At 40.5% G+C, this 27,574-nt stretch overlaps 1 pseudogene; it reads left to right on the top strand.

The window, feature by feature from the left end:
- LOC136713244 (ADP-ribosylation factor-like protein 13B pseudogene) lies at window positions 1-27,323 on the top strand (annotated as a pseudogene).
- The last annotated feature ends 251 nt before the right edge of the window (window positions 27,324-27,574 follow it).

Here is a 27,574-nt window from a genome sequence, read left to right as displayed (position 1 = left end):
ATGTACTACCTGTACCGGCACCCCGTTCCCACAAAGCACCCCAACACCACAAATCCCAACCTTCGCACCGACACCCGACGGTCCAGCCCGCTCCCCGTCCTGCACACCCACCGGTCCGGCCCGCTGCCCGTCCTGCACACCCGCCGGTCCGGCCCGCTGCCCGTCCCCGGTCCCTGACCCAGACTCTACGTGCCCTCCTCCACCGCAGCACTGCCACCCCCTTCTTCCCTCGATCTCCTGCAGTTCTTCGCAATATGACCTTCACGGCCGCAGACAAAACACTTCATGAGATCAGACGTAGCGAACACAACATGGTCACAGACATCCAATCGAAAACGAAAGGCAACATTCAACTCCCCGTAGGTATCAGGAAACAACATATACAGCGGCCTACGAAAAGATACACCATGTTTCAGCTCGGGACTTTTACACCCAGCGGTATCATAGTGATATCCGACATAATCTGCCCGTGTCGGCTCAGCTCCGTGATCAAAACGACATTGGAAATATATGGCGGCACATTGGAAATAGTAACTTTCCGAGCTGGGACTGCAAGCGGCAAGACAGACACCAGGACTGCATCGACAACTAAACCCTCCAGAACCACTCTCCGCACTAACGCTTCATTAGCAAGAAAAACAACAGATTTATTCATCCGAGATGCGGATTTAATATTCCCACACCCCACCACTTTCCCCAATTCAATGACGCATCTTTCTACTGGGACGATCGCATCCACAATAAGTTTAATGCCGTGACGGCGAGTCAGGTTACTAAACCCCAGTCTCCCCAACTCGGGTGTAGCCATGGCGATCGCTGACAAAAGTCTGCTTCCCTGCACAAACCCAAACAGTAATACACTTTTGTACCACCCAAACCAACACAAAGAAAGAAAAGGCAAGAAGGAGAGAAGAAAAAACGGGGAAAAACCCCACTCACTCACTCACTCACTCACTCACTCACTCAAGCTCTGCGCACTCCTCCACACTCCCGCCACACATGCACACTCCCGACAGACACCACGGTAGACAGACAGCAACAGACGATAGTCGATAGATAGATAGATTAATAGCATATTAAATAGCCTAATATTGTGTGACCTATAAGACATGGCGCCAAGACAACAGCAAGCCTACGCTCGCTGTCACAGTAAGACATCACTAAAGGTTTGGTCATGTGACTGAGCGAGATGCAGTGCCGATGAGGACAGCACTGCGTGGGTACAGCAGGTTGAAATACCACACGGCCTGTGAAACGGTCATCGGGTGAATTCGGGGAAATGTATCCTGTCCTGGCAATGCTGGGAAAGATTGCCTGCACAATTCCTGCGTCCAGTGTGCCTGCAGAGCGTGACAAGGTGACAAGGTTGATGAGAATTGCAAGTTGTGACAAGGGGTTGCATGGCTTCAACTTTGCACAAGCAGCGGAGCACTTCTATTCAATGAAGTCGCGCCGCAAATAAACGGGAATTTGACAAACGCAGAATTCGGACCGACCAGCCTATTATTTTTTAGACCTAATTTTGTCTTCATTTAGCTTATTTTCAAGTTATTTAATTTGACGGGCTTGGAATGCAAAGAGACGTACATTTAATGTAGGCTAATGTCTTTATTTTATTAACAATAGCAAGGCTATTGGTTTTATTTTATTGTTGTAGCCTATATGCTTGTGAAGAGTTCATTCTGCTGACTAAATAAAATACATTTGTTGGATCATAGTGTTTGTGTTTTATTGCTGTTTAAATGTAAGCTATTATATGGCTATTTAAAACATATGTCCGATAATTGTTCTATATGACCGGAATTCAGGAATGTTATTGGCCATGTTGCCCATAAAAAAAAAAAGGCTAGCACAAACTCTGCTTAGATCACGGTATTCAGATATGAATTCTGTGAGGGAAATTGCAAGAAAACTAATAGTTTTACCTAATGGAATACAATCCTCAATTAATAGATGCAGAGAAAGTGTCAGCTGTGTAAACATGCGGCAGAGGCAGAAAAAGGAACATGCATTACAACACCTTGAAGATCAAAGTACATTTATAAAGATACATGAAATGCATTCCATTTTCAGCTCTTTCGAATAAACAGTATTTGAGATGAAAATCAAATCAGAATTTTACAGTGCCATTAGTAAACGCCAGCAGAACAGCTATTCATCGGGTAAATGAGATCAGCAATGCTGGACTTCAAGATTGTAATGTGTTCTTGACACAAAATACCTTTTACTGGAATCCCATCCCTTTCCAGGGATTGGTAGTGGACAGCTCACAGTGGAATGTGTGTCCAGTGATGAGACAGGACAGACTTGTGCTACCCAGACAATTGGGCTGTGATTTGATCCAGCTTCTGAAGTATTATCTATACTGCCTGTAGTGCTCAATAATTACTATACTACTACTACTACTACTACTACTACTACAACAATTTTACCCAGCATGTGTGCATTTACCTTTTACCCTCAGCCTGCTCCCGCTCCATTTCCAGGTGGGCCAGCAAGGACCTTGCCTTTTTCTGTCTCCTTAAGATTTCAGACCTATCCCCGTTGATCTCATTTAAAGAAGAAGAATTCTGGCATCTTGTAAGATGTTCCCTCATTCATGGATATATTCTGATGGCTCTTCTCAGTCTAGTGCCGAGAAAAAGATAAATTGAGCAAGAGATGCTGACAATTCAAGTCAAGCAGAAGGTAAAAGACAACACTTTAGGTAGTGGAACAGTGCTCATTATGTAGGCTACAGAAACCTGTTACTGAGCTTGTATTACCTTAGACTTGAAAGAGCAGTCAACCTCGAACCAGGAGCCTGGCCTTTTGGATAATTCTTTTGGATTCTTAACTTACTGACTGTGGCCCATTCATCTTTGGGATTCCCTTCATTGTCGTACACAGACCCTGTGCTAGTCTTTACTCTGACAGGATGAGCACCACATGCCTGCTTTAAGCTGCAAATAGCATTTCAAGCAGTTTTAACACCCCATTATGAGGCCTCATGTTAACAGTTCCTGAGAGGGGACAGCCTTGCAAACTGAAGTGTGTCTTAAGCACATGGACTTGTCGGGCTCAACAGTGTGGCAGGGTTTAATTGATTGTGCATGACAGTGATTAATGCATTAAATGGGCCAAACAATCTTGCAATAATAATTTTGCTCTTGGGACTTCTTTGCATTTTTGGTTTGGAACAACGCAAGACCGAGTTCTCGAATTGCATAATCTCTTAGTAGCTCATTCTTATGTGAGGTGGGATTGCATTGCACAATAATAATATCCCCTCTCAAACTCATTAGATAAGTATTTTCTGATTTACCATGCACAACGGAAGCTTCCCTGGAGACTCATTAGCCTGTCTCATTTATTTATTTATTTTCTACATTTTATTCCCCCCAGTTTCTTAACTATGGAGCAAAAATGACATTTTACAGCCACAAGGGGATCTTTGCTGTTTTTCTAAGATGTCCCATGAGATCTGGAAGGCTCAACTGGCTGATTGGTGCAGTTGTCAATTATTTTCTTTGGAATTAATGTATCAGGTTTTCACATTTGGAAACTTGACTTGCAACCTTTGTATTCTTTATTTAACAATTTATTGCGAAAGCATTGTAAAGTTTTAGCAGTCATTATTATTTAGTTACTTTATCTTCATATGTCTTTTCAATGGTATTTTATTTTAAATCGGAATGCGAATATGATTAGTTTTGGTTTCTCTTGTTTGTAGAACTTAACTGTTACGGTCAGATGGAAAATGCAATTAAAATCCTAAAAAACAGCTTTGGTAAGCTTTGGTCCTGTCTTTTAGGTTAGCTTGTATGTACTGCTTAATAAATATTATAACAAACACAAAGTAAAAACTGCTTTACTGGTCAGACATGTTCCTTTTAGTTATTTATTGATTCCTACCAGTGAAGATTAAAGGACTATTGTACTTGAACCATAACAATGCCATTTCCTGTACTGTTTCTTCAAGGGCAGGGAAGTTAAGATGGGCAGCATGTCAGCTAGATTAAAACGCTCCTTCTTTCAGAGGAGGGCAAGGACACTAAGAAGAGGGTGCATAATTGCAGTGCGACTACTAGTTCCTTATCATCTTCCTGTGTATTTGACATCTAATAGCTATCCTCGTCTCCCCTCTACAGTTCAGATTCTTTAAAGTGTGGCAGGGACTAGATTAATGGATGACTGATTACTGCAGAAGGATAACATTGCTGCAAAGGTAACTAGAAATATGAATAAATAAACTATATCCACGCATGCTCATTTCCCACTCCCTTCCCAGTAGGTATTCTTACACAAATGTCTATATAAATAGTTTAAGTTAATCCTGGACTTCAATGATTCTCCATTTAAAACTGCTATAATCAAACAGGGCAGACTGTAACATTATTGTGGCTGTGAGGCTGAAACCATTTTATTAGAATTGCTTTGTGCAGCTGCTTACCTTGTTGACTGACCATTCACAATTTATAACACTTCACATATGAGGTCCTCCAAAAACATACCTCAATAACTATAATATAATCCTGATTCAAAAATTCAGGAGATTCAGGTGAAGTCTGAATTTCTAAAAAACAATGTTTTATATAGAGAGGACAAAAGAAAAGGTAAGTATTGCATGTAGCACAAAAGTTATTTTAAATATTTAAATAGAAGGTCAGTCTTTCAAACAGCAAACACAACATTGTTCTTTCTAGCAGATACAGATACAATCTGCTCAACATAGCCAACAAAATCATTTCAGATTCTCAGACACAGAAAAATGTACATAAAAGCAACCCAAAAAATAAGCTTCTGCAGCTACTTCTATTCATTAGAAAGAAATGCCCAGAATCTAAAAAAGGATGTACACTTTGTCTGATCAGTGACAGGAATCATGAGTACCGGTTTGTACGTTTGTTTTACGGTTAAGGGGAACTTTGCAATCCTGTCCGGTCTCAAAGTTGCCTGGTGACTATTATTGTTATTATTTATTAGTTGACACCATTTCCCAAGGTGAATTACAGTCACCAAATATACAGCTTTAAAAATAGAGCAAGAGCTATTAAATTACAATTTATTTCTTAGGCAGGGCAATTTAAAAAATGTGACAATATATCACATTATGTTTTACATACAATTTCCCATTTAAACATGTTCTTTTTTTACTGGAACAATCTAGGTGAGGTACCTTGCTGAAGGGAACAATGGCAGTGTCCCGAACCTAGGAATGATCCCACAACTTTCCACCCAGGAGGGAGCCCTGACCACTACTCCACTAGTAATATATTACTTCACTCCCAATAAGAGTAAAATGAACTTGGGGCAGATTAGCGGTAGTTTATCATGCCATATTATCATGCCATCTTTAAAGGCACACCGACCAATTGTTAAAACCCACTGGGAGCATTGAATTGGTCTCAGACCTCAGGACTACATGTTACAGGCTATATGATTCACCCTGCTTTCCTTGTGTGGATTTTAGCCGCATAAGCCAGGGTGCTGGATCCTGGTCCTCTAGGGCTGTATTGGCTTAAGGTATTCATTGTACGTCAACTCCTAACTGCCTAGTTCAACTGATTATTGGCTTAATTGGACAAATTTGACCACTTTCCTTATTATTAAATTATGGGTGATTGAAGGAAACCTATAAAACCTGCTGGACTGCAGCCTTCCAGGACCAGACATCAGCCAATTAGGAGTCGGTTCTTTGATATTTTGTTAATGTATATTATATTTTCATCTAAGGTGCTGGTGGCAGGTTTTATATTAGAATGGTAGAAAAGTAAGTATTCAGATTCACAATTATCCCAAGTCTGCCATAGTTAGAAAAGGATCTGCACATTCCTGTCAAGCTGAATGTTAACAGGAGATGCCTATACTTCAGTAGGGCTGCGTTTTTCATGAGAGCATGGATTCCATTTAAAGTCTTTCTCATGCAAACATTTATTTCAGTCGAGAACTTTAGGGCTTTAATAGCCTTCTTCATCTTCAACGACACCACAGCCAGCTAGAAGTGAACTGGGAATTTCATGAAAAAGGACAATTATAGTACCCAAAGAAGTGCTTCCTTGCTGTGCTACTCTGCAGAAGAAAGTAGCAGTCCCTCTATCTGAAGAACTGCTAATGAAATGGCCCAAGAAGAGAAAACATCAAGCTTTATGTAAGGTACTCCTCCAGACTGCTGGAGTGTGTCTGAAGAAAGCTGGAGAACTGCCACAATAGCCACTCCTAGAGCTGTTGAACCTCTGATAGAAGAAGCAACAGTAATTAACACTTCTCCATAGGAAATCTCTCAACGTAGGGAATTAATCTATGTCTCACTCCAAGTAAATTAGGATTCTTGTCAAGTCTTGTTTGGCAGCCCTAATTTATTCTCCTTTAGTTGTCTGTGATAACGGGCAAAATCTAAGCCTGTTCTCCTCATTCAAGAACTGCAAATACGCACAATCAGTGTTTAGCATCTAGAGTCCATTTCACACTAGCATCCTCAACCCGTGTCAACCTGGTCACATGACATTACTGCGAAACAAAGACCACACCGACATCACTGTGAATCCTATTACAGTGATGACAATAAAAGTGCATGCCAACAGTAACAGCACCAGTCCTACAAAGAGCATCCCTGTCACAACGTATTATAGACCCAGCTACTTTATTTAAGCCTACTCTTTATTATTGGATAATATTGATAATAATACATTCTTGTTGAATTTGTGTCATGTTAGATGCTGTTTGTTTTGTTTTACAGAAGATGCTTTTAACCTGCATGTTGTGTTGCATAGCAAAGTGATATCTGGAGTAAGTACAATAAAAACATTACTGTTAAAAGAGTAGAATGTGAGTGTTTGAATACATTAAATAACCCTCAGGCTAGATTTTATCTATAACTTATCATGTTCTCTATGAAGGCATCTTTTCTGCACACTTTTTCAATAAAGGCCTCCACATGCGCAATTGTTGTTCATTGCCATTTTCATTTCTAGTTACCGGATCCTCAGATTAGTTAAACCAATAACTGCTCAGGTGAATCAAACCTTTTTAAAAAGTAAAGAAAAAGAGTGCAATCAATATAACTCGCTTACACGTTCTGTGCATTCCTATATACATTTATATCGAGATTTTATACTGCCCCTCAAATAAATAAATAGATACAAACAGCCAGACACTAATCACCACTACATTGATCCAAAGTGTATGATACTGAAGTAAATAGAAAAAATCCACATCTTGTTCATTAAACAATCCTTATACATTTCTTTAATTTACTTGTATTCTTCCCGAAATAGAAAAAAAAAACACATTACTTCTGGGGAAAAGACAAGAGAGAATTATAAGAAGTTTGTTTGGTGAATAATTATCCAGCTGCTACAACCACTTGTGTTTCGATATGACAGTAAAAAGAAGCTGCATTGAAATTAATTGAGCGATTTTTTAAATGTCATTTTTCAAGCATTATAATACTTTTTAATTTTAAAGTGAGCACTGAGGTTTATATATATATTTATATACATGCCCTGCATATATATTTATATTTAAAAACTGTGATTTCTGCTAACAAGTGTATATGAATATAAAAGGTTTGTTTCAACCAAGCTGTAATTAGTTTAACTGTTCTGAGGATCAACTGAGATTTGCATTTCACTCGGCAAAGAGTTTGAAAAAGCAATTTAAAGACTAACAATCCAAAGTATAACATGGCTGAATAGGAATGTATTATTATTATTCAATAAAAATGAAAATATCGAGTTCTTGGGTCTTAAAGGGGTTAATGCAGTGTAATGGTTGGCGCAGGGATGGAGCTCTTACTTGGATAGGTGCTATGTGTTGCTAATTTACCCAGCTGGACTTTAAGCTTGCTTTGAGATACAGAAAAAGCCAGACTTCTGTCAAGTCATCCTGAAAGGTATCTGGTTAACTGGCAGATCAGAAGACTAAGGGCCGAATTAAAATCAAAACTCTGACCCACCCGCTAATAACAAACTACAAACCTGTACATCATAGTGGTTACATTTGTGATTAGAAGAAAGTGGCATCTAATTGAAAATGAAGCCACAACTGAGTACAGCAGTAGTTTTCTATTAGCGGATGGGTCAAAGTTAATAATGTACATTGTATAAAAATGTACCAGATTAATTAATCAGTCTTATTAAACAGTAAGAGAAATCTAGTTTTAGTTAGCTAAGGTTAGCAAACTTAGATATCAGTACTGTTATATTAACTATAGCTTCTTACTAAATAATGTTACTCTTCTGCCTTGAGTGATTCAGCATGTTATTCGTATGATGTATAAGTTATTTAAATGTAGCCTAAGTTATTTAAAGGTTGGTGTACTGGTGCCTCCATGCAATTTTAAGTTATTCAAATCTAAATTAATTTTAAATTGTCAATGGCTTGGTGTTGCCACAATATACATCTATACGTTTTTAGTACATTTTCTTGTTATTTTCATTATTACTGTATCATAATCTTATTTTTTATTGGATGGGTTTGCGACACACACACAAATATGGAAATGAATCTTTCTCCACTTGGTTTTCACTTAAACTGAATTAAGGATGTCTGCAAAGAAATAAATAATAATAGCAATGATAATACTGTATGAGAGTCTCTGGTTTGCTCAGTCCTGGAATTGTTTACCTCAGTGAGTGAGTGACATCTACATTCGCCATCAATAAGAGCACAGTCCCATCAAGCTCCAGGCCTGGACATAGCAGTTCTAACCACTGGTACAGCTGTGACTGTGATGATGTTTCATATGGATTGAGTAACAGGAGGGGTTGGTTGACTCATATGAAAAAATAAAAGGGGAGAAAATATTCCCATCTTTTTTCAAAATACAGGAGACTAGTAATCCAAGGAAGAATTATACCATTATCTACAATTCTACAGACAATGTTGGAAATGGGTTGCAAATCCAAGGGTAATTTGTGTGAAATTCTGCTACCTGATGTTTTACAGCCAATTGGTCTCATGTTAGATGGTATGTTTGCAAATCAGGCAAAGCTTTATTGTAAACATGTTTTGTTCAAGAATTAATCCAATACACAATGAAGTCATATATGAAAGAAAAAAAACACTTATCATTGATTTGATCATGGCAGTGGTGGGTAACCTAAATTAAGCAATGGGCCGCAAGTCCAGGTGTCAAATAACAAGACCCCTTTACCACAATTACAAGCCACAAATGCTACATTTAAAAAATAAAATAGCAATATCATGCAATAAATTCATATCAACAATCTATTAAAGAAGTAACACTGATACAAAATAAACAGTTGTCATACATATACTACTTTATTCTTAATTTATTTTTTGGGGGGTGGAAGTGGATGTACTTTGGGCTACATTAGGCCTGCAAACCACAGAGGGACATGGGGGGTTCAAAGTGGGGGGAGGTTAGCAGTGCATGCAGGTGGCAGGAGGGTGGATGCAGGGGTTCCATCTGTCCATAGTGTTTTGGATTATTCTGTATTGTAGATTGTGATTTGTTTTGTTGGCATGTTTGCTTAATTACCACAAAAAATAAATATAAATATTGTTTAAAGAAATTGCTGTTTAATCCTGAATTAATCATTGGCACCCTTGGCACTTAGTGAATTGAACAAACCAGACTATGGGCACTCCAGCCTAACAAAGGTTCGCCATCCCTGCTCTAGAACTGAGCTTCTGGACACGTGATTCAATTATGACCATCTAAGGCCTGATGCCCTGCCTTTTCCTTCAATTATGACATTAGCAGCAGCTTTAATCAGTGGATGATTAACAGCTTGAGTGCTGCCTCCGGTCCCAGTTATGACATCATAAGTGGCAGACGCGTCACATCCCCACATGCTACAGGGTCAGGACACACTTGCAAGTGCAACAGAGTCAGTGGATACACCGAGCTCAGGATTTGCATCATCCTTCCAGTTGTTTTCATTTGTATCACCCATCTCAGCGTGTAGAGGAGCGAATGGAGTAGCTAGCAGTCAGTGAAGAGTAGTCAGTGACATTTTCATTCAGTATGATGGAGAACTGTGGCAAATGGGTGAAACGGTTGTGCCAGCCGGCAAGGAAAGTGACCTTAGTGATGCTGGGTCTGGACAAAGCTGGGAAAACAGTGACTCTGAAAGGAATTTTGGGAGAAAATCCAGAAGACGTGGCCCCCACCGTGGGCTTCTCCAAAATCGACCTGAAGCAGGGGGACTCCGAGGTGACCATTTTTGACTTGGGTGGGGGCAAGTCGATCCGGGGCATCTGACAAAATTACTACACCGAGTCGCACGGCGTGGTGTTCCTGGTGGACTCCAGCGATGTGGAACGCATGAGTGAGAGCAGGGACACCCTGGCCGAGGTCCTGAGACACCCGCGCATCGCCGGGAAGCCCGTGCTTGTCCTGGGCAACAAGCAGGACCGCGACGGGGCCTTGAACTCGTCCAGTCTCTCTCCCTGGAGAAGCTAGTGGACAAGTGTCACTGTACAATCGAGACGTGCTGCGCTGTGATGGACAACAGCATGAATCGGGAGCACCCCGTCAAGAGGGGGCTGGGCTGGCTGCTCCGCATCATCCACTGCGAATACGCGGCCTTGAACGGAAGGACACGGCCGAGCAGAGGGCCCTGGAGGAGCAGGACAAGCGCGACAGAGCGGAGCGAGTGCGCCGGGTCCGAGAGGAGCGGGAGCGGAGAGAGAGGGAGGAGGCCGAGCGAGAGGGGAGGGCCGCGCCGGAGGAGCAGGCGGAGGACGAGGACGGCATCATGTCCAATCCTTTCCAGCCCATCGCTGATGTCATCACTGGCAACGAGGCCAAGCAGAGGACGGAGGCCAAGGAGAGGAAACGGTGCAGGCGACGGCAGTTCACCTGGCTCCCGGGCCGGCAGACGACGGGGGCAGAGGAGGGGAGCCGTGAGAAGGAGGACAAGCGGAGGAGAGAGGAGGAGAGGGAGAGGAAGCCGAGGCGGTTCCCCTGGCGCTGGGGCTGGCGCAGGACATGCCCAATGATGACGGGCGAGGCGGAGGAGAGCAGCCCCCGGGAGGCCGACAGCGCTGTGTACAGTAACTTCACAGCGACTGAGAGTAGACTACAGCAACACGCACCTAAACCAGACCCTGTGGCTGTACATTCAGGAACGTCATAGCATGCAATTATTACACATCAACATAAAGAAAGTCTGGAGCTCCGGTTCTGCACAAACTTGAGAAACAAACCCGGTTTTCACACAGCCGGCGTCTTACTCACGCAGGCGATGTCTATTTGGGTGCTTTATCGCCGGGAACAAAAACGCTCCTGCTGTTGTTTTGGGAGCCACACGGATCCTGTTCACAGCGCTTCTGAATCCGTGTGTAAAGTATAGCGCCAGTTCATGCGCGTTTCCCCACGACGTTTCCGTTTCGCTCTCCATCTTCCCCCTCACTTCCTGCTCTCGCTGCCACTTCCCGCCAACAAAACCTTGCATGTCTCTCTAGCTCCGCCGCCCGCCCTTTCACCCGCCAGGCGCTCCGATATATATATCAGCATCAATTAAATAACACTTCCCACAGTGCTTCATTTAGTTATCCATCAGGAGCCCATCTGAACACTAGTCCAATTATGATTGCCAGGCTGCCCTACATGACCCCCTGGAAAATAAAACTGCAATCAAGTCCTGAAAAAACATCATTAAACATAGTTTTAAGTGTAATATGGATTTAGTGTTATTGGATTTAATAATATTCAGATTTACAAAGAGTATAACCAAAGTGCACATCCATCGCTTCCCTTTTGTATGCCAATATACATATATTATGCAACAAATCGTGCATATGTGTATGTGTATCATATATGCAAGTTAATGTGTGTGTGTATAATATATATATATATATATATATATATATATATATTACACAGTGTAAATAAGCATAGTGTGTTGTCAGTACTGAAGTGTTTTAGGCTTGGAACAATCCCTTCAAGTGTTGTCAGATCCAGATTTAAACACAGAATGCATTGTATCGATTTCACAATTTTTATATCACTGTTAAAAGATACCTACGTTACTATGTCCAAACAGAGGGGAATGTAGAGCAGAGTAGATTTTATTTAGATTGTTTTTGACATGCCCGGGTTAATTGCTGCATACAGTCTAGTCTTTCTACCACCGACCAATACATCTAACTTCTGTACATTGTGTGTTTTGTTTTTGTTCTGTGAAAAGTAGGTAGCCAATCTGGACATACAATCCCCGGATAGAGCACCATTATATCAGTGGCCCCAGGCAGCCCCTCCTCCGCCTCCCCATCAGCAGATTGCCGAATCTCTGCTCAAGCATCTCGGGCTCAGTCTACTGCACAATCTCGTGGCAGTGGAACGACAGCGACCTCCGGCACAGAGGTTACAGCTGAGTCGTGGGAGCTTGCAGATGTGGTCGTGCTGCTCCAGCTGTATAGTGAAGAGAGCAGACAGAGGGAAGAGGAAAGGCAAAGGAAGGAGGATGAGAAATTTGAATGGCTGCTGGCAGTGTTGCAAAGGCAGCATGACGAGAAGATGGAGTTAATGAAAGCATGTCTTAGACATTTTAAATAATAATAAGTAGTACACATTTATCCATTTGGTCATATATATTGCAGGTAACCAAGCGTACAATTTTATTGGGGAGCTGCACCACTTTCTTTTTTTAATCTTAATTCTGTTAGCTGTATATATTGTTTTAAATTGAAAACCTTTCCACCCTGTTTCTGATGAAGAGATTAAGGTTTTCATGGCCATTCAAATCCTCATGGGCATTAAACAAATCCCCATCATATCACGATCACTGGTCTTCCCATGAAGAGCGGAGAGAAAAATAGCGCAGGCTGCTCTGGCACTGATGCTGATGTCCCCATTGTCAATGCAAAATCCTGTTCAACCAGCAATTTCCACATGATAATTTCCTTTTTCTTAGGATGCGCATTATATCTATTTATTTATTCAATGGTAATTTAACACACACAGCCACTTATTATAAAGTCCTACCTTCTTGTCTGTCACTTATATTATTAAGTAATCTTATTCTGAAACAAAGCCATAACACGTTTGGAGCTGAAAATGTGTTAAAGGCCTTATTTATCTCCTACTGTTTTCAATGTAATACTTTTATTTCATCATTGTAATGTGTGTTGGGGCAGATATTGCTCAGGCCTAGTATTATTATTTATTTTGTCTTATTTATTTCTTGGCCGATGCCCTTATCCAGTATTGTGTAAAGACCAAAAGCCAGCTGTTTCCTACAAAAACCTAGTTGGAGAGTATCAGAATGCCTCATTATAACGGACAGGAAACAGTATTGTTACTACCCAATAGGATCTGGCATGGCTGAGGCTACTACCAGCATGGCCAATCTTTGCCATCCTACTCCAAATTGTGTTTGATTAATAATTGTTGTGTATCTGTTTGTTCACATTTCTGGAAAAGTAATGCTTTGAAGTTAAGTTCCCATATTGATGCTGACAGGACAAGTCCTCTCCCACATAAATACCCAATATGTTTTTCATACAGGGCAATTAAAAACACCTATATGGTAGGCAAGTTGTAGTGAGGTAATCACACAGGGTGAACCCAGGACAATAGTATGAAAGAGCCCTGTGTTATCCCAGGCTTCTCTGGATGTGCAATAGGAAGCTGGGTCTCAGTCGTTCTCCTCCTTCCAGCTGGTCAGTCGGGACACCATGTGGCCTCCAGAGCGCCACTGCTCATTGAACCGGCTGCCCGGGTGGCCGAGTGTCAGCCTGAATTCCCCCAAACCCATCAGAAAAGACCAACCGGTGTTTCTAAATATAAATGCAGCTAGAACACTGCCTAAGACAAACAAATAAATGATACACAATAACAAATACCGAGATACAGACAGAACAAGAACTAAAAAAGAACTGTTCTGAACATTTACAACGTGTTTGTTTCCTTTCAGTCTTTCCCCTCAGTTGGACAGATTCCTTTCTAAGACCTACAGTCATGTGTGGCTCTACACACAGAAGTTCATGTACATACAAATTACTTGGCTCTCAGTACAAGACTTGAAGATATCAATCTGGCCCCTCAGTCAAAACTGATATGTAGATAATTATGAATTAGACCCTAATAAAACACATAAGTGATGTGTCTAATGTAAAATGCAAATATGCTCAACAGACCCTGAAAGGGACTCATGGATCTGATGAGGCTGTATCATTGAAATGAATAAAAAATTCTGTAGTTATTGAACTTTACTTTAAAGCTTTTACAGCTCTGATGTCAGGTATGGTTGATCCCAAAATTATGACATTGCTAATACCTTTTGTTTTAATATTAATATGAATTAATATTCCACTTAGGCAATTAGTTAGGCAATGTACCCTGATTATATTAAAAAACAATATTTAATTTTTTACTGGCTGTTAGATATCACCTGTTGCAGGGCAGCACCACTCATCCCATTGGGATGGCTAATGGGAAAGAATGAGTTACAGTGGCAGTTTTAGGGTTAAATGTTAAATTATGGGATAATATCGAAATGCCCTTATAGCATATACCTGCATTTAAAATAACAAAACTGTTTTTATGTTCTGGTATGATTTGTATTTTGTATTACAGCTATTTAGAAATAAACAAATACATTTTGTCTCCAGGGGTAGGGACCTGGGTGGTCCACAGAAATGTTTGTACTGTATTTGGAAAACACTTAGTAGAATGGAATTGGCAGGAAATAGGTCACAAACGCTGTCATGTTCCTTAAATAACTGTAACAATACATATTATTGAATGTTATAGTATCCTGTATTAAAGTTTGTGTTGGAATTCTGGTATATTCTATGTGAATTTGAGGGAAAACATACAGTAAATTATATCAGTTGATCCTTCAGGGTGGAAGAAAATCAGGACAATAATTTCTTCTTGTGTACAAGACACTCAATTTGTAAGTTGAGTATTACATGTACACTTTCATGAATACTCACACATATAGGCCAGTGTGTTCCTAATCCATTTTCCATGTTGATCATATTTGATGGGCATGAATCACGCAGAATGGTTTTATTAAATTACCCATAAGTCTCCCTTATTATACCTCATTTTGCCCTTGCACAAAGGTGTGTTTTGTGTTGCAATGTTCAGGAATACGTACAAGAATCTGTCTAGAGAACAACAGTCAAGCATTGTAGTAAGTTTGAATTAATAATGACTTGTAAAATGCCTAGTGTCACTTCTGCTGTGTCCTTGGTGGTCATGTAAGAGGGACAATTGTGCATTTCAGAAGGAACCCTTCTTTCAGGATAGTTGGTGTTGGTAGTTGTGTGTCGTTTGTGCTTTCCCTGCCCCTGTGTTCTCTGATTAGGGAGAGATGTGTTTTAGCACACTGCCAACACTGAGATCAGCTGCAGCTAGCCAGCCCACATCAGCATTTCCAGTTGCAATATTTAGGTCTGTTTCAAGGCCCTCCAAGCAATGCAGTGGGAACAAACATGCAGAAGCGACTCCTTTACCAGAGACATTTCCTCTTGAATAAGTCACGGAAATCTGAAAAACCCTGTTGTGTAATACCAAGGCATAGAGCTGTGAATTTCAGCAGCCCTGCACCCCCCTTCCACAGGCTTTCCCTTTGGTGGTAACAATAAATAATGGACCATGAAAAACAAAACAAAAAAATCCCCCATTACATTTTTCAGGAGAAAACATATGTTGCATTGTGTGTATTTCGTTGTTCTCCATGTGAACCTCTCTGGTAGTTTATTTTAAGGCTATTTTAAGTGACATTTCTCCCAAGTCAAACGTGCCCCTGAAAAGTATCTCGCAAAACCTTAATGATAAGAAAGAGAGTAATGTAGTGCATACTAATGGGCGTCGTGACACTGGACTGTAATAACTTGCTTCCAATGCCATTAGTAACCAAGTTAAAAATAACAAGAGATACATATTGATCAGGGACACATACAGCAGAGATTGAACAGGCTACAGTGGGGGGAAAAAAGTATTTGATCCCCTGCTGATTTTGTACGTTTGCCCACTGACAAAGAAATGATCAGTCTATAATTTTAATGGTAGGTGTATTTTAACAGTGAGAGACAGAATAACAACAAAAAAATCCAGAAAAACGCATTTCAAATAAGTTATAAATTGATTTGCATGTTAATGAGGGAAATAAGTATTTGACCCCTTCGACTTGTACTTGTACTTGGTGGCAAAACCCTTGTTGGCAATCACAGAGGTCAAATGTTTCTTGTAGTTGGCCACCAGATTTGCACACATCTCAGGAGGGATTTTGTCCCACTCCTCTTTGCAGATCCTCTCCAAGTCATTAAGGTTTCGAGGCTGACGTTTGGCAACTCGAACCTTCAGCTCCCTCCACAGATTTTCTATGGGATTAAGGTCTGGAGACTGGCTAGGCCACTCCAGGACCTTAATGTGCTTCTTCTTGAGCCACTCCTTTGTTGCCTTGGCTGTGTATTTTGGGTCATTGTCATGCTGGAATACCCATCCACGACCCATTTTCAATGCCCTGGCTGAGGGAAGGAGCTTCTCACCCACGATTTGACGGTACATGGCCCCGTCCATCGTCCCTTTGATGCGGTGCAGTTGTCCTGTCCCCTTAGCAGAAAAACACCCCCAAAGCATAATGTTTCCACCTCCATGTTTGACGGTGGGGATGGTGTTCTTGGGGTCATTCCTCCTCCTCCAAACACGGCGAGTTGAGTTGATGCCAAAGAGCTCGATTTTGGTCTCATCTGACCACAACATTCAGATGTTCATTGGCAAACTTCAGACAGGCCTGTACATGTGCTTTCTTGAGCAGGGGGATCTTGCGAGCACTGCAGGATTTCAGTCCTTCACGGCGTAGTGTGTTACCAATTGTTTTCTTGGGGACTATGGTCCCAGCTGCCTTGAGATCATTAACAAGATCCTCCCGTGTACTTCTGGGCTGATTCCTCACCGTTCTCATGATCATTGAAACTCCACGAGGTGAGATCTTGCATGGAGCCCCAGACCGAGGGAGACTGACAGTTATTTTGTGTTTCTTCCATTTGCGAATAATCGCACCAACTGTTGTCACCTTCTCACCAAGCTGCTTGGCGACGGTCTTGTAGCCCATTCCAGCCTTGTGTAGGTCTACAATCTTGTCCCTGACATCCTTGGACAGCTCTTTGGTCTTGGCCATGGTGGAGAGTTTGGAATTTGATTGATTGATTGCTTCTGTGGACAGGTGTCTTTTATACAGGTAACGAGCTGAGATTAGGAGCACTCCCTTTAAGAGTGTGCTCCTAATCTCAGCTCGTTATCTGTATAAAAGACACCTGGGAGCCAGAATTCTTGCTGATTGATAGGGGATCAAATACTTATTTCCCTCATTAACATGCAAATCAATTTATAACTTATTTGAAATGCGTTTTTCTGGATTTTTGTTGTTGTTATTCTGTCTCTCACTGTTAAAATACACCTACCATTAAAATTATAGACTGATCATTTCTTTGTCAGTGGGCAAACGTACAAAATCAGCAGGGGATCAAATACTTTTTTCCCTCACTGTATGTAATGGAAATAAATGCAGTATAAAAACCCAAGGAAAACGGAGATGAGATGAATCACACATTAAACTTCAATCTGCAAATAACTGAGACCCAGCGAAGGGCAGTGGTCATGGATGATCAACACTCTTGAGCAAACACAAAGCAAAAAGATCAATATGACTTCTTCTCTGTGCATCTCTAGGTAGGATTAGACTTGTATTTTATAAAGGCAAATGCTGATGTTGTTGTTGGAGTATAAATACATAATTGTATGCTCTGGGTCAACATTGACAGCTCTAGGATATGTTATATGTAAGACCCATGCATTTCACTGCTCGTTTGAACTGTAGTTCAATTCATAAACTTTCAATCCAGTTAAATCAATCTTATTATTAATTCAGCAAAGCATTACATTCTGTGATATTAGAAAATACCTCTCAATTATTAGAAAACAGTTTTTATGCTGTTATTATCCAGATCAGTTACATCCCTGTATTACTATACTATAATGTGACAGCTCCAAACAATGCAACAATTACTTTAATTACTGTAATAAAAAATAATAATCCTCTCAAATGAAAACTTTCTCAGCAATAAAAATTGCTCATGAAACAAACAGAAAATTCGAAGAATGCAAGATAAATACAATAAACAAAACACATGTAAATGGCCAAGCTGACAAAAGTCCAACAGTCAACTGTACACAGATATAAAGTAGTAAAGGTAAGCTCCACTTCTTAGGTTAAAAAAACTAAATACAGCTTACACAGAAGGTAGTACAAACACATTCCACCTCCAAAGCGTCTTAGTAACAGCAACTTTTCATATCCTCGAACTAGGGTCTACTAAGGAAGACCAAGAGCAAAGAGAGGAGAGGTGGGTACACACTTAACACTATGAAACTGAAACCTTTTTTGTGTTTTATAATTCAGTATGTTATGTATATACACAATTGTATACTTCCTATGATAACATCTCAATCAACATACAAAGATTTATAATAAACACATTCAAGTTACACCTAGATATAAGCTAGAATGTGACCCAATGCATCGGCTACAGAATGTCATTACAGCCCCCCCCCACATAATTTGCAACTATTTGTCATATATATTGCACACATGCAGTACTGTGCAAAAGTTTTAGGCAGCTCTGAAAAAATGCTGTAAAGTAAGAATGCTTTCAAAAAAAGACATGTTAATACAGACGTGCTCAAATTTGTTGGTACCCTTACAGCTCATTGAAATAATGCTAATAATTCCTCCTGAAAAGTGATGAAATTAAAAGCTATTGCATTATGTATGCTTGCATGTCTTTGGTATGTCATAGAATAAAGCAAAGAAGCTGTGAAAAGAGATAAATTATTGCTCATTCTACAAAGATATTCTAAAATGGCCTGGACACATTTGTTGGTACCCCTTAGAAAAGATCATAAATAATTGGATTATAGTGATATTCCAAACTAATTCATTTTTTTAATTAGTATCACACATGTCTCCAATCTTGTAATCAGTCATTCAGTCTAGTTAAATGGAGGAAAGTAGTCACTGTGCCGTTTGGTATCATTGTGTGCACCACACTGAATATGGACTAGAGAAAGCAAAGGAGAGAGTTGTCTGAGGAGATCAGAAAGAAAATAACAGACAAGCATGGTAAAGGTACAGGCTACAAGACCATCTCCAAGCAGCTTCATATTCCTGTGACAACAGTTGCAAATATTATTCAGAAGTTCAAGGTCCATGGAACTGAGCCAACCTCCCAGGGCACGGCCGCAAGAGGAACATCGACCCCAGATTGAACAGAAGGATAGTGCAAATGGCACCCATCAAACCTGAGAGCTGGAGCAGTTTGCTCAGGAAGATTGGGCCAAACTACCTGTTAACAGGTGCAGAAGTCTCATTGAGAGCTACAGAAAATGTTTGATTGCAGTGATTTGCCTCTAAAGGTTGTGCAATAAAATATTAAGTTGAGGGTCCCATCATTTTTGTCAATGCCATTTTCATTTGTTTTATTTACAATATTATGTTGAAAAACTAAATCAAAAGCAGTCTGATTTCTATTAAATATGGAATAAACACTGGTGGATGCCAATTACTTTTGTCAGTTTCAAGTTATTTCAGAGGAAATTGTGCATTCTTTGTTTGTTTGTGGAGGGGTGAAGAACCCACTCTTGATGTACAGAGGATAAAGTATTTATTTAACATGCCTGGCCTGAAAGGCCCTGACATGGAAGCTCTCCACATGAGCGGAGTCTCTCTTGGATATACTGGGAGAGGTCCGGTCCTGTGGTCATCATAGCAACTGGCTCTGTTGATATATTGGTTTTTCAAACATTAATATAAAACATTAATACTGGCTCAAGGGGTACCAACAAATTTGAGCATGTCTGTAGATTATTTTTATCAATTAACTAAATGCGAAGTGAGTGAACAGGAGAAAAATCTAAATCAAATCCATACTTGGTGTGACTACACTTTGCCTTCAAAACAACATAAATTCTTTTAAATACACTTTCACAAAAGTCAGGGATTTTGTAGGTATATAGTCAGGTGTATGATTAAACAATTATACCAAACAGGTGTTAATGATGGGCAGCATGGTGGCGTGGTTGTTAGCGCTGCTCCCTCACAGCTCTAGGGGTCCTGGGTTTGAGTCTTGGCTCAGGGTGCCTGTCTGTGTGGAGTTTGCATGTTCTCCCTGTGTCTGTGTGGGTTTCCTCCCACTGTCCAAAGATATGCAGGTTAGGTTAATTGGCCACTCTAAATTCCCCAGTAGGTATGTGTGTTGCCCAGCGATGGCCTGGTATCCTGTCCTGGGTGTATTCCGGCCTTGTGCCCTATGCCTGCCGGGATTGGCTCTGGTGTCCCTGTGACCCTTACCAGGATAAGCGGTTTTGAAAATGGATGGAGGTGCTAATGATCATCAATTCAATATGTAGGTTGAAACACAATCATTAACTGAAACAGTAACAGCTGTGTAGGAGGAATAAAACTGGGTGAGGAACAGCCAAACTCAGCTAACAAGGTGAGGTTGCTGAAGATAAGTCATACACCATGGCAAGGCTGAGCACAGCAGCAAGACACAAGGTAGTTATACTGCATCTGCAAGGTCTCTCCCCGGCAGAAACTTCAAGGCAGATGGGGGTTTTCAGATGAAGAAGCAAAAAGAATTGGGCAACGTTGAGGACTGTAGATGCAGTAGTCAGCCAAGAAAACTTTACTGCAGTAGATGAAAGACACATCATGCTTACTTCCCTTCGCATATTAATAAATATAAATAATATTACTCTATCTGGGCTTAGTTAAAACTTCAACTCTTTGCCTTAAGGGAGCCAGTTAAAACAAATGTGATGTGATGAATGCTGACACAAGCAGTGCATGTAATATTCAAAATGTAAAAAATGAGCAAAGGAAGAATAAAAACATACATCTGTGTGGTTCCCAGAAAATGGATTACCCAATGATTATTATCCATGGGATAGATTCATAAAGTAGAAGTACATACATACAGAACAAAATGTGAAAACTGTATTAGCTTTTTACATTTTTTGTATATATTTTTTGCAGGGAAAGCTTTAATGGTAGTTTCATTATTGTGGCAAGGAGTAGAACCATACACTTCTACTTCTAGGTCTACTCTACAATCAATCAATCAATCAATCAATCAATTTCAGTGTATTGTAGTGCCCCATATACGTCTCAGGGTGCTGCACAATTTAAAAACAGCACCACATAAAAAGTGAGTAACATATTAAGTATACAAAAATTGTACTCCTTATTAAGAGATATACAATGATCAGTCTCTTAAATTGGTCTTGAATTAAGTTGCAGTGGGTTTTTTTGAGTCCGTGTGTCAGCACTTTTACAAAAGGCTTCCCATTTGAAACAAGACTCCACCCTGTGCACAGCAGCAGAGGGACACAGTTGTTTTAGTAGGAGGGGTGTCAGTTTGACTCCAGTGTGTATATTGTGCAGTGCTATTTAGATTTCAATTTTCAGGAATTTGAGGAGTGGCAGGTAACCAGAAAGAGGTGGGCTTGAAATAGGATGATGTTCTTTCTTTCAGAAAAATCACTTTAAATATGCTGAAGGGGGAATTCATTATTATTATTATGATTTATTTGTTTTTGAATTGGCAGTTTCTAGAATCTTTTTGAAATTATGACAGAAATGTAATTTAAGTTGAATTAAGTTAAGATACTCTTCTATCGTTTACACACCAGCAAGATAATAGTTACAATCAATGCCAATGTGTTCTGTGTGGACATTTGCGGTTTATTTTACCCTTCCAACTTCCAACTTCCAGCTATAAAGAAGTCCTGACGAAGGTGTGAGCAGCAGCGAAACATAGATTTTTTTCTATTCAGATGACTTTCTAAACAAAGCAACTGGCTTAATTATTTTTTGATGAACTGGTATAATAATAAATATAGACAGTTGGTCCTCCATGCACGTTGTTCCAATTGACGTCTTTTCGAAAGAACATCACTGTTGGATTACGGCACAGTTGAAAGGGAGAAATCGACTCCCTCAACAGATAGTCAAGGAACACTCAGGGCCCAATTTAATTAGAAAAATAATAAAGCTTATAGTTTATTCAACTATAATAAATTGCTCCAGAGATGGCCAGTCAGGAAACCTCGTCTAAAGTTTTTCTAATTAATATAATATAGAAGATTACTCATTTGGTTGCTAAGCAACTATATTGATGTCAGTTAGAACATAAGAAAGTTAACAAACGAGAGGAGGCCATTCGACCCATCGTGCTGGTTTAGTGTCCATTAATACCTGAGTGATCCAAGGAAACTATCCAGTCTATTTTTAAATGTTCCCAAATTTTCAGCTTCTACCACATCGCTGGGGAGTTTGTTCCAGATTGTGACAACTCTCTGTGTGAAGAAGTGTCTCCTGTTTTCCATCTTTAATGCCTTGAAGCCCAATTTCCATTTGTGTCCCCGGGTCCGTGTGTCCCTGCTAATCTGGAAAAGCTCCTCTGGTTTGATGTGGTCGATGCCTTTCATGATTTTGAAGACTTGAATCAAGTCCCCATGTAGTCTCATCTGTTCCAGGGTGAAAAGGTTCAGTTCCTCAGTCTCTCAGTAGGACATTCCCTTCAGACCTGGAATAAGTCTGGTTGCTCTCCTCTGAACTGCCTCTAGAGCAGCAATATCTTTCTTGAAGTGTGGACCCCAGAACTGTCCACAGTATCCAGATGAGCTCTAACTAGTGCATTGTACAGTCTGAACATTACTGCCCTTGTTCTCTATTCTACACTTTTGACAATATACCCTAACACTCTGTTTGCCTTTTTTATTGCTTCCCCACATTGTTTGGATGGAGAAAGTGAGGAGTCCACATAGACTCCTAGGTCTTTCTCATGCGATACTTCATCTAGTTCTATTCCTCCCATAGTGTATTTGTCCACATTGAATTTCATCTGCCAGGTGTCAGCCCACAACTGAATATTATCTAAATCCCTTTGAATAGCCTGTGCTGCCGAGATTATATCTGCTGAGCCACCTATTTTAGCATCATCTGCAAATTTGACAAGTTTGCTAACTATCCCAGAGTCCAGATCATTAATATAGATTAAAAAAGCAAAGGCCCTAGTACTGATCCCTGTGGAACTCCACTAACAACCTAACTCCAGTTAGAAGCAACTCCTCTAATCGACACCCTCTGTTTCCTATACATCAACCAGTTCATAATCCATCTACTTACATTACCCTGAATGCCTACAGCTTCCAATTTGAGGATCAGTCTTTGGTGTGGAACCTTATTAAAGCTTCCTGAAAATCTAAGTATATCATATCATATGCTTTCACATGATCTACAGCTGCAGTTGCATGTTCAAATAATTCTAATAAATTAGTAAGACATGATCTGCCTCGTCTAAACCCATGTTGACTATCTCCAATAATATGGTTTTCATCAAGATGCTCCTCTTTTTTCTGTCTAATATTTTTTTCCAACATTTTACAGGTGATGCAGATGAGACTGATTGGTCTGTAATTTCTTGGCTCAGTTTTGTCCCCTTTCTTGTGGATTGGTATGAGATTTGCTGTCTTCCAGTCAGTTGGCACATCCCCTGTTCTAAGTGTCATTTGGAATATTTGAGTTAGCGGCCTATAAATTATTTCCCTAATTTCTTTAAGTACCATTGGAAATATCCCATCTGGCCCAGGTGATTTGTTTGTTTTTAATTCTGCTAGTCCCTTTAGTACCTCCTCCTCATTTATCCAGGTTTCACTGGACTGATTGTTAACCTGTGGCATGTTATCAATTTTTTCTTTTGTGAAAACCTCTGTGAAATACTCATTTAGAACTTTTGACACATCTTGTTCGTTTTCCATGATACTTCCATTTGTGCCCTTTATCTGTTTCACTTCCTCCTTTATTGTCCTCTTGCTGTTGTAATATTGAAAAAAGCTCTTTGCATTAGTTTTAGCTCCTAAAAGAGCTATGTTTCTTTCTATTTCCCTCTTTGCTTTCCTGATCTCTTTCTTAAGGTCTCTTTGCAGCTCAACATATTCTATGTATTTTGTTTTGTCTCCATCCCTTTTGTATGCGCTATACAACATTTTCATTCTCTTGATATTTTTTGCATTCTTCTATTAAACCATTTTGGGCAATGTTTGTTGGTCCTCAATTTGCTATGTTTTGGTACAAATTTCTCCTGAGCCTCAAGTAGTATAATCTTAAAATATACCCATCAATTTTCAACTGAATCTGTATCCAGTGTGCTCCAGTCTAACTGTTCTAAGTGCTGCCTCATGCCTTCAAGATTTGCTTTTCTAAAATTGTAGACCATTGTTTTAGACTTGGTCCTTGATTTTTGAAAGAATGCCTCAAAGCTAACCATATTGTGATCACAGTTTGCCATTGGTTCTCTAACTAGTGTCCCTCTGACTCTATCTTGGTCATTTGAAAAGATCAAGTCAATGCATGCACTCTTCCTGATTGGTTCCCTGACAAAGTCCCGAGAAACTGCTGATTTCCAATGAACATGATGTCATTCCAGATGTTCTGCGTGTGCGTCACTGCCAACGCCCCTTTAGCTATTTCCATAACCGGTGGAGTTCTAGAATCGGGGGAAAGGAATAGCCAGTTTATATGTGATGGCAAACTAATTAGAAGTGCTTACAGTGGAGTCGACAGTCAACATGTGGGCAAACAATCTCGCCCGCCCCCGATTTTCTCTAATATTTATTAATGTATCAGCAGACGCCATCATCCAGAGTGACCTACAGTTTACACAAACATTTCACAAAGTACAAAGTGCAGTAATAAGAACCAGTACGACATACAATAAGCAACCCCCAGCAGACTGAGGATCATTGGGTGTCCAACGACACAAGGTTACAAATGTTTTGCAATTGAATGTAACTTTCACTTTTTCAAAAGTAACTCTATCCCTTTATGTGAATAAAATTACAAATTAAACAGTACTGTAACATTAAACCTTTGTAATTGTTAGGCCTACAGCTTAAATGTGAGTGTCATGTGCCCAGAAACCATGTGACAACCAATGTTAGAAGCTGCCTATTGAAGTTGCACTTTGCTTAAAATACATGATTTCCAGTAAATAGTTTTCATTACAGTCTTGTAACAAGGGAATTGCTTCATTCCCATACAAACATTCAGACAAAGATAACCACCCACAACTGATTTCCAAGATGTTTGCATCCAAAGGAACAATAGGAGGAAATGGTCATGAGAATTGTTCCTTGCTAAGACTACTTCCGTTAATTATTGGAGGAGAAGTTCCAGAAGTTGATAAATCTTGGGAAATTCTAATGGATCTAAAAGAGATAGTTGAACTTGCATCATCGCCTAGGTTCACGGATGAAACTATCCAGTACTTGGAATGCAAAATCTCTGATCACAAACAACTGCTGAAATAAGTCTTTCCTGACTTTAGATTACGTCCAAAGCACCACTATATTGAACACTACCCTCACTACTACTAGGACAATGCGCTTTGAAGGAAAACATACATTTTTCAAAAAAGTTGTTCTTGAAATTCTCAAAATGTTAAGAACATATTAAAGACCCTAGCAACGAGACACCAGAAAATGATTGCATTCCACCTCAGCTCACCATCTTTCTTCAGACCAGCAGTGCAAGCTTCTAACATCACTGCAGTATACACCGATCAGCCATAACACTATGACCACTGACAGGTGAATTAATAAAACTGATAATCTTGTTATCATGGCACCTGTCAGTGGGTGGGATATATTACGCAGCAAGTGAACATTTTGTCCTCAAAGTTGATGTGTTAGAAGTAGGAAAAATGGGCAAGTGTAATGATCTGAGCGACTTTGACAAGGGCCAAATTGTGATGGCTAGACAACTGGGTCAGAGCATCTCCAAAAATGCAGCCCTTGTGGGGTGATCCCAGTCTGCAATGGTCAGTACCTAACAAAAGTGGTCCAAGGAAGGAAAAACGGTGAACCGGCGACAGGGTCATGGGCGGCCATGGCTCATTGATGCACATGGGGAGTGAAGGCTGGCTCGTGTGGTCCAATCCAAGAGACGAGCTACTGTAGCTCAAACATAGCCACATAGCCGCAGACCAGTCAGGGTGCCCATGCTGACCCCTGTTCACTGCCAAAAAGCACCTACAATGGACACGTGAGCATCAGAACTGGACCACGGAGCAATGGAAGAAGGTGGCCTAGTCTGATGAATCACGTTTTTTTTTACATCATGTGGATGGCCAGGTGCGTGTGTGTCGCTTACCTGGAGAACACATGGCACCAGGATGCACTATGGGAAGAAGCCAAGCCGGCTTAAGCAGAAACACATTAAAACACAGAAATACATAATAAAACTGTGACAGTGCTAATAATCATGCAACATATCACGGAGAGAAAAATATAAAGGAATAAAATCTATCAAGCAATAAGAAACTTATAATTATAATGAGAATTATCCAGTGTAAGGAGAATTATTCAGCATACCACACTCTCCCCCTCAAAATAAGATGTCGTCCCAACATCAAATTGCTTAGTCAGTAACAGTAATACTCACTTTACAGTATTTCAAGTCTTTGAACTTTACCCAGCAGTTGTTGTCTACAACATCTGATATTACAGCACTGTCATCAACATTTTCCTTGTACAACTTTAGATGCAAAGTGTGGGTAGTGGTTATCACCCACCATCTGCACATTGTACCATGATGGGGTCCCAAGATTGTCATATGTAAACTTATTTGGTGGCCGTCGCTTCCTCCTGATGAACTGGTACCCGTTTTCCTCCTCTGAGGTCCTGTTCCTGGACCCAAGCGCTTCAGTTGTTTCATTAACAGGCAAGTATCGTTCCATTGGGTCAGTAGTTGGTTCATTTTCATGAAGTTCTTGTCTTATGGCCGTTGTATGGGCAGGTTCTAGAAGATCCATCTCTGACTCGGCTGAAGGTGACTGTGGCCTTGGTTCCGACACTGTCGAGCTAGATCGAGGCCCACAAGGTACTAACTGTGGTGGTAACATATCCCTTTTTCCTAGGAGATCACTGCTTTCTAGTGATCTTCTCTGATAAGGCTCCACTTGAAAGTAGTGCTCATCCTCTTCGCTTGCACTATCACACTCTGGCTCACATTCTCTCCCCCTGTTGGGCCGAGTTCTGCTGTTTCTTGGTTGATGTCCTTGCTTTGGTTTGGTACTTTGAGTTGATGTGGTGTTAAGAGGTAAATGGTCACATGGATGGAGAAGATTGCGATGTAAAACTCTTTACTCTGCTCAGGTTTTACTTCGTAGATTGGTCCATCATCTGCCACCTGGCGTGTGACAATGTGAACTTCATCCTCCCAGTAATTCTGCAGTTTCCCGGGCCCACCTCTTGGAGTCAGATTTTTCACGAGGACCCTGCTTCCCAGGAATAGGTCAGTGCACCTCACTTTTTGGTCGTAATTCCTTTTGTTCCATTTAGCAGACTTGGTTGCCTGTTCTCTCGCTATCTCACAAGCTTCTTGCATCCCTTTCGTCCATCGTTCCATGTACTCACTATAACTCTGAGAGTTGTTTTCTGAGTTTAGCCCAAAGAGAGCATCGATGGGCAGCTTTGGTGAGCGGCTGAACAGCAGATGGAAAGGTGAAAAGCCAGTCACGTCACATCTAGTACAGTTGTATGCAA

The sequence above is a fragment of the Amia ocellicauda genome, chromosome 2, assembly GCF_036373705.1.
Source record: "Amia ocellicauda isolate fAmiCal2 chromosome 2, fAmiCal2.hap1, whole genome shotgun sequence".
In the NCBI taxonomy this organism is placed as follows: domain Eukaryota; kingdom Metazoa; phylum Chordata; class Actinopteri; order Amiiformes; family Amiidae; genus Amia; species Amia ocellicauda.
Note: the sequence above shows the minus strand (reverse complement) of the source record. Positions and strands in the feature narration are given on the sequence as shown.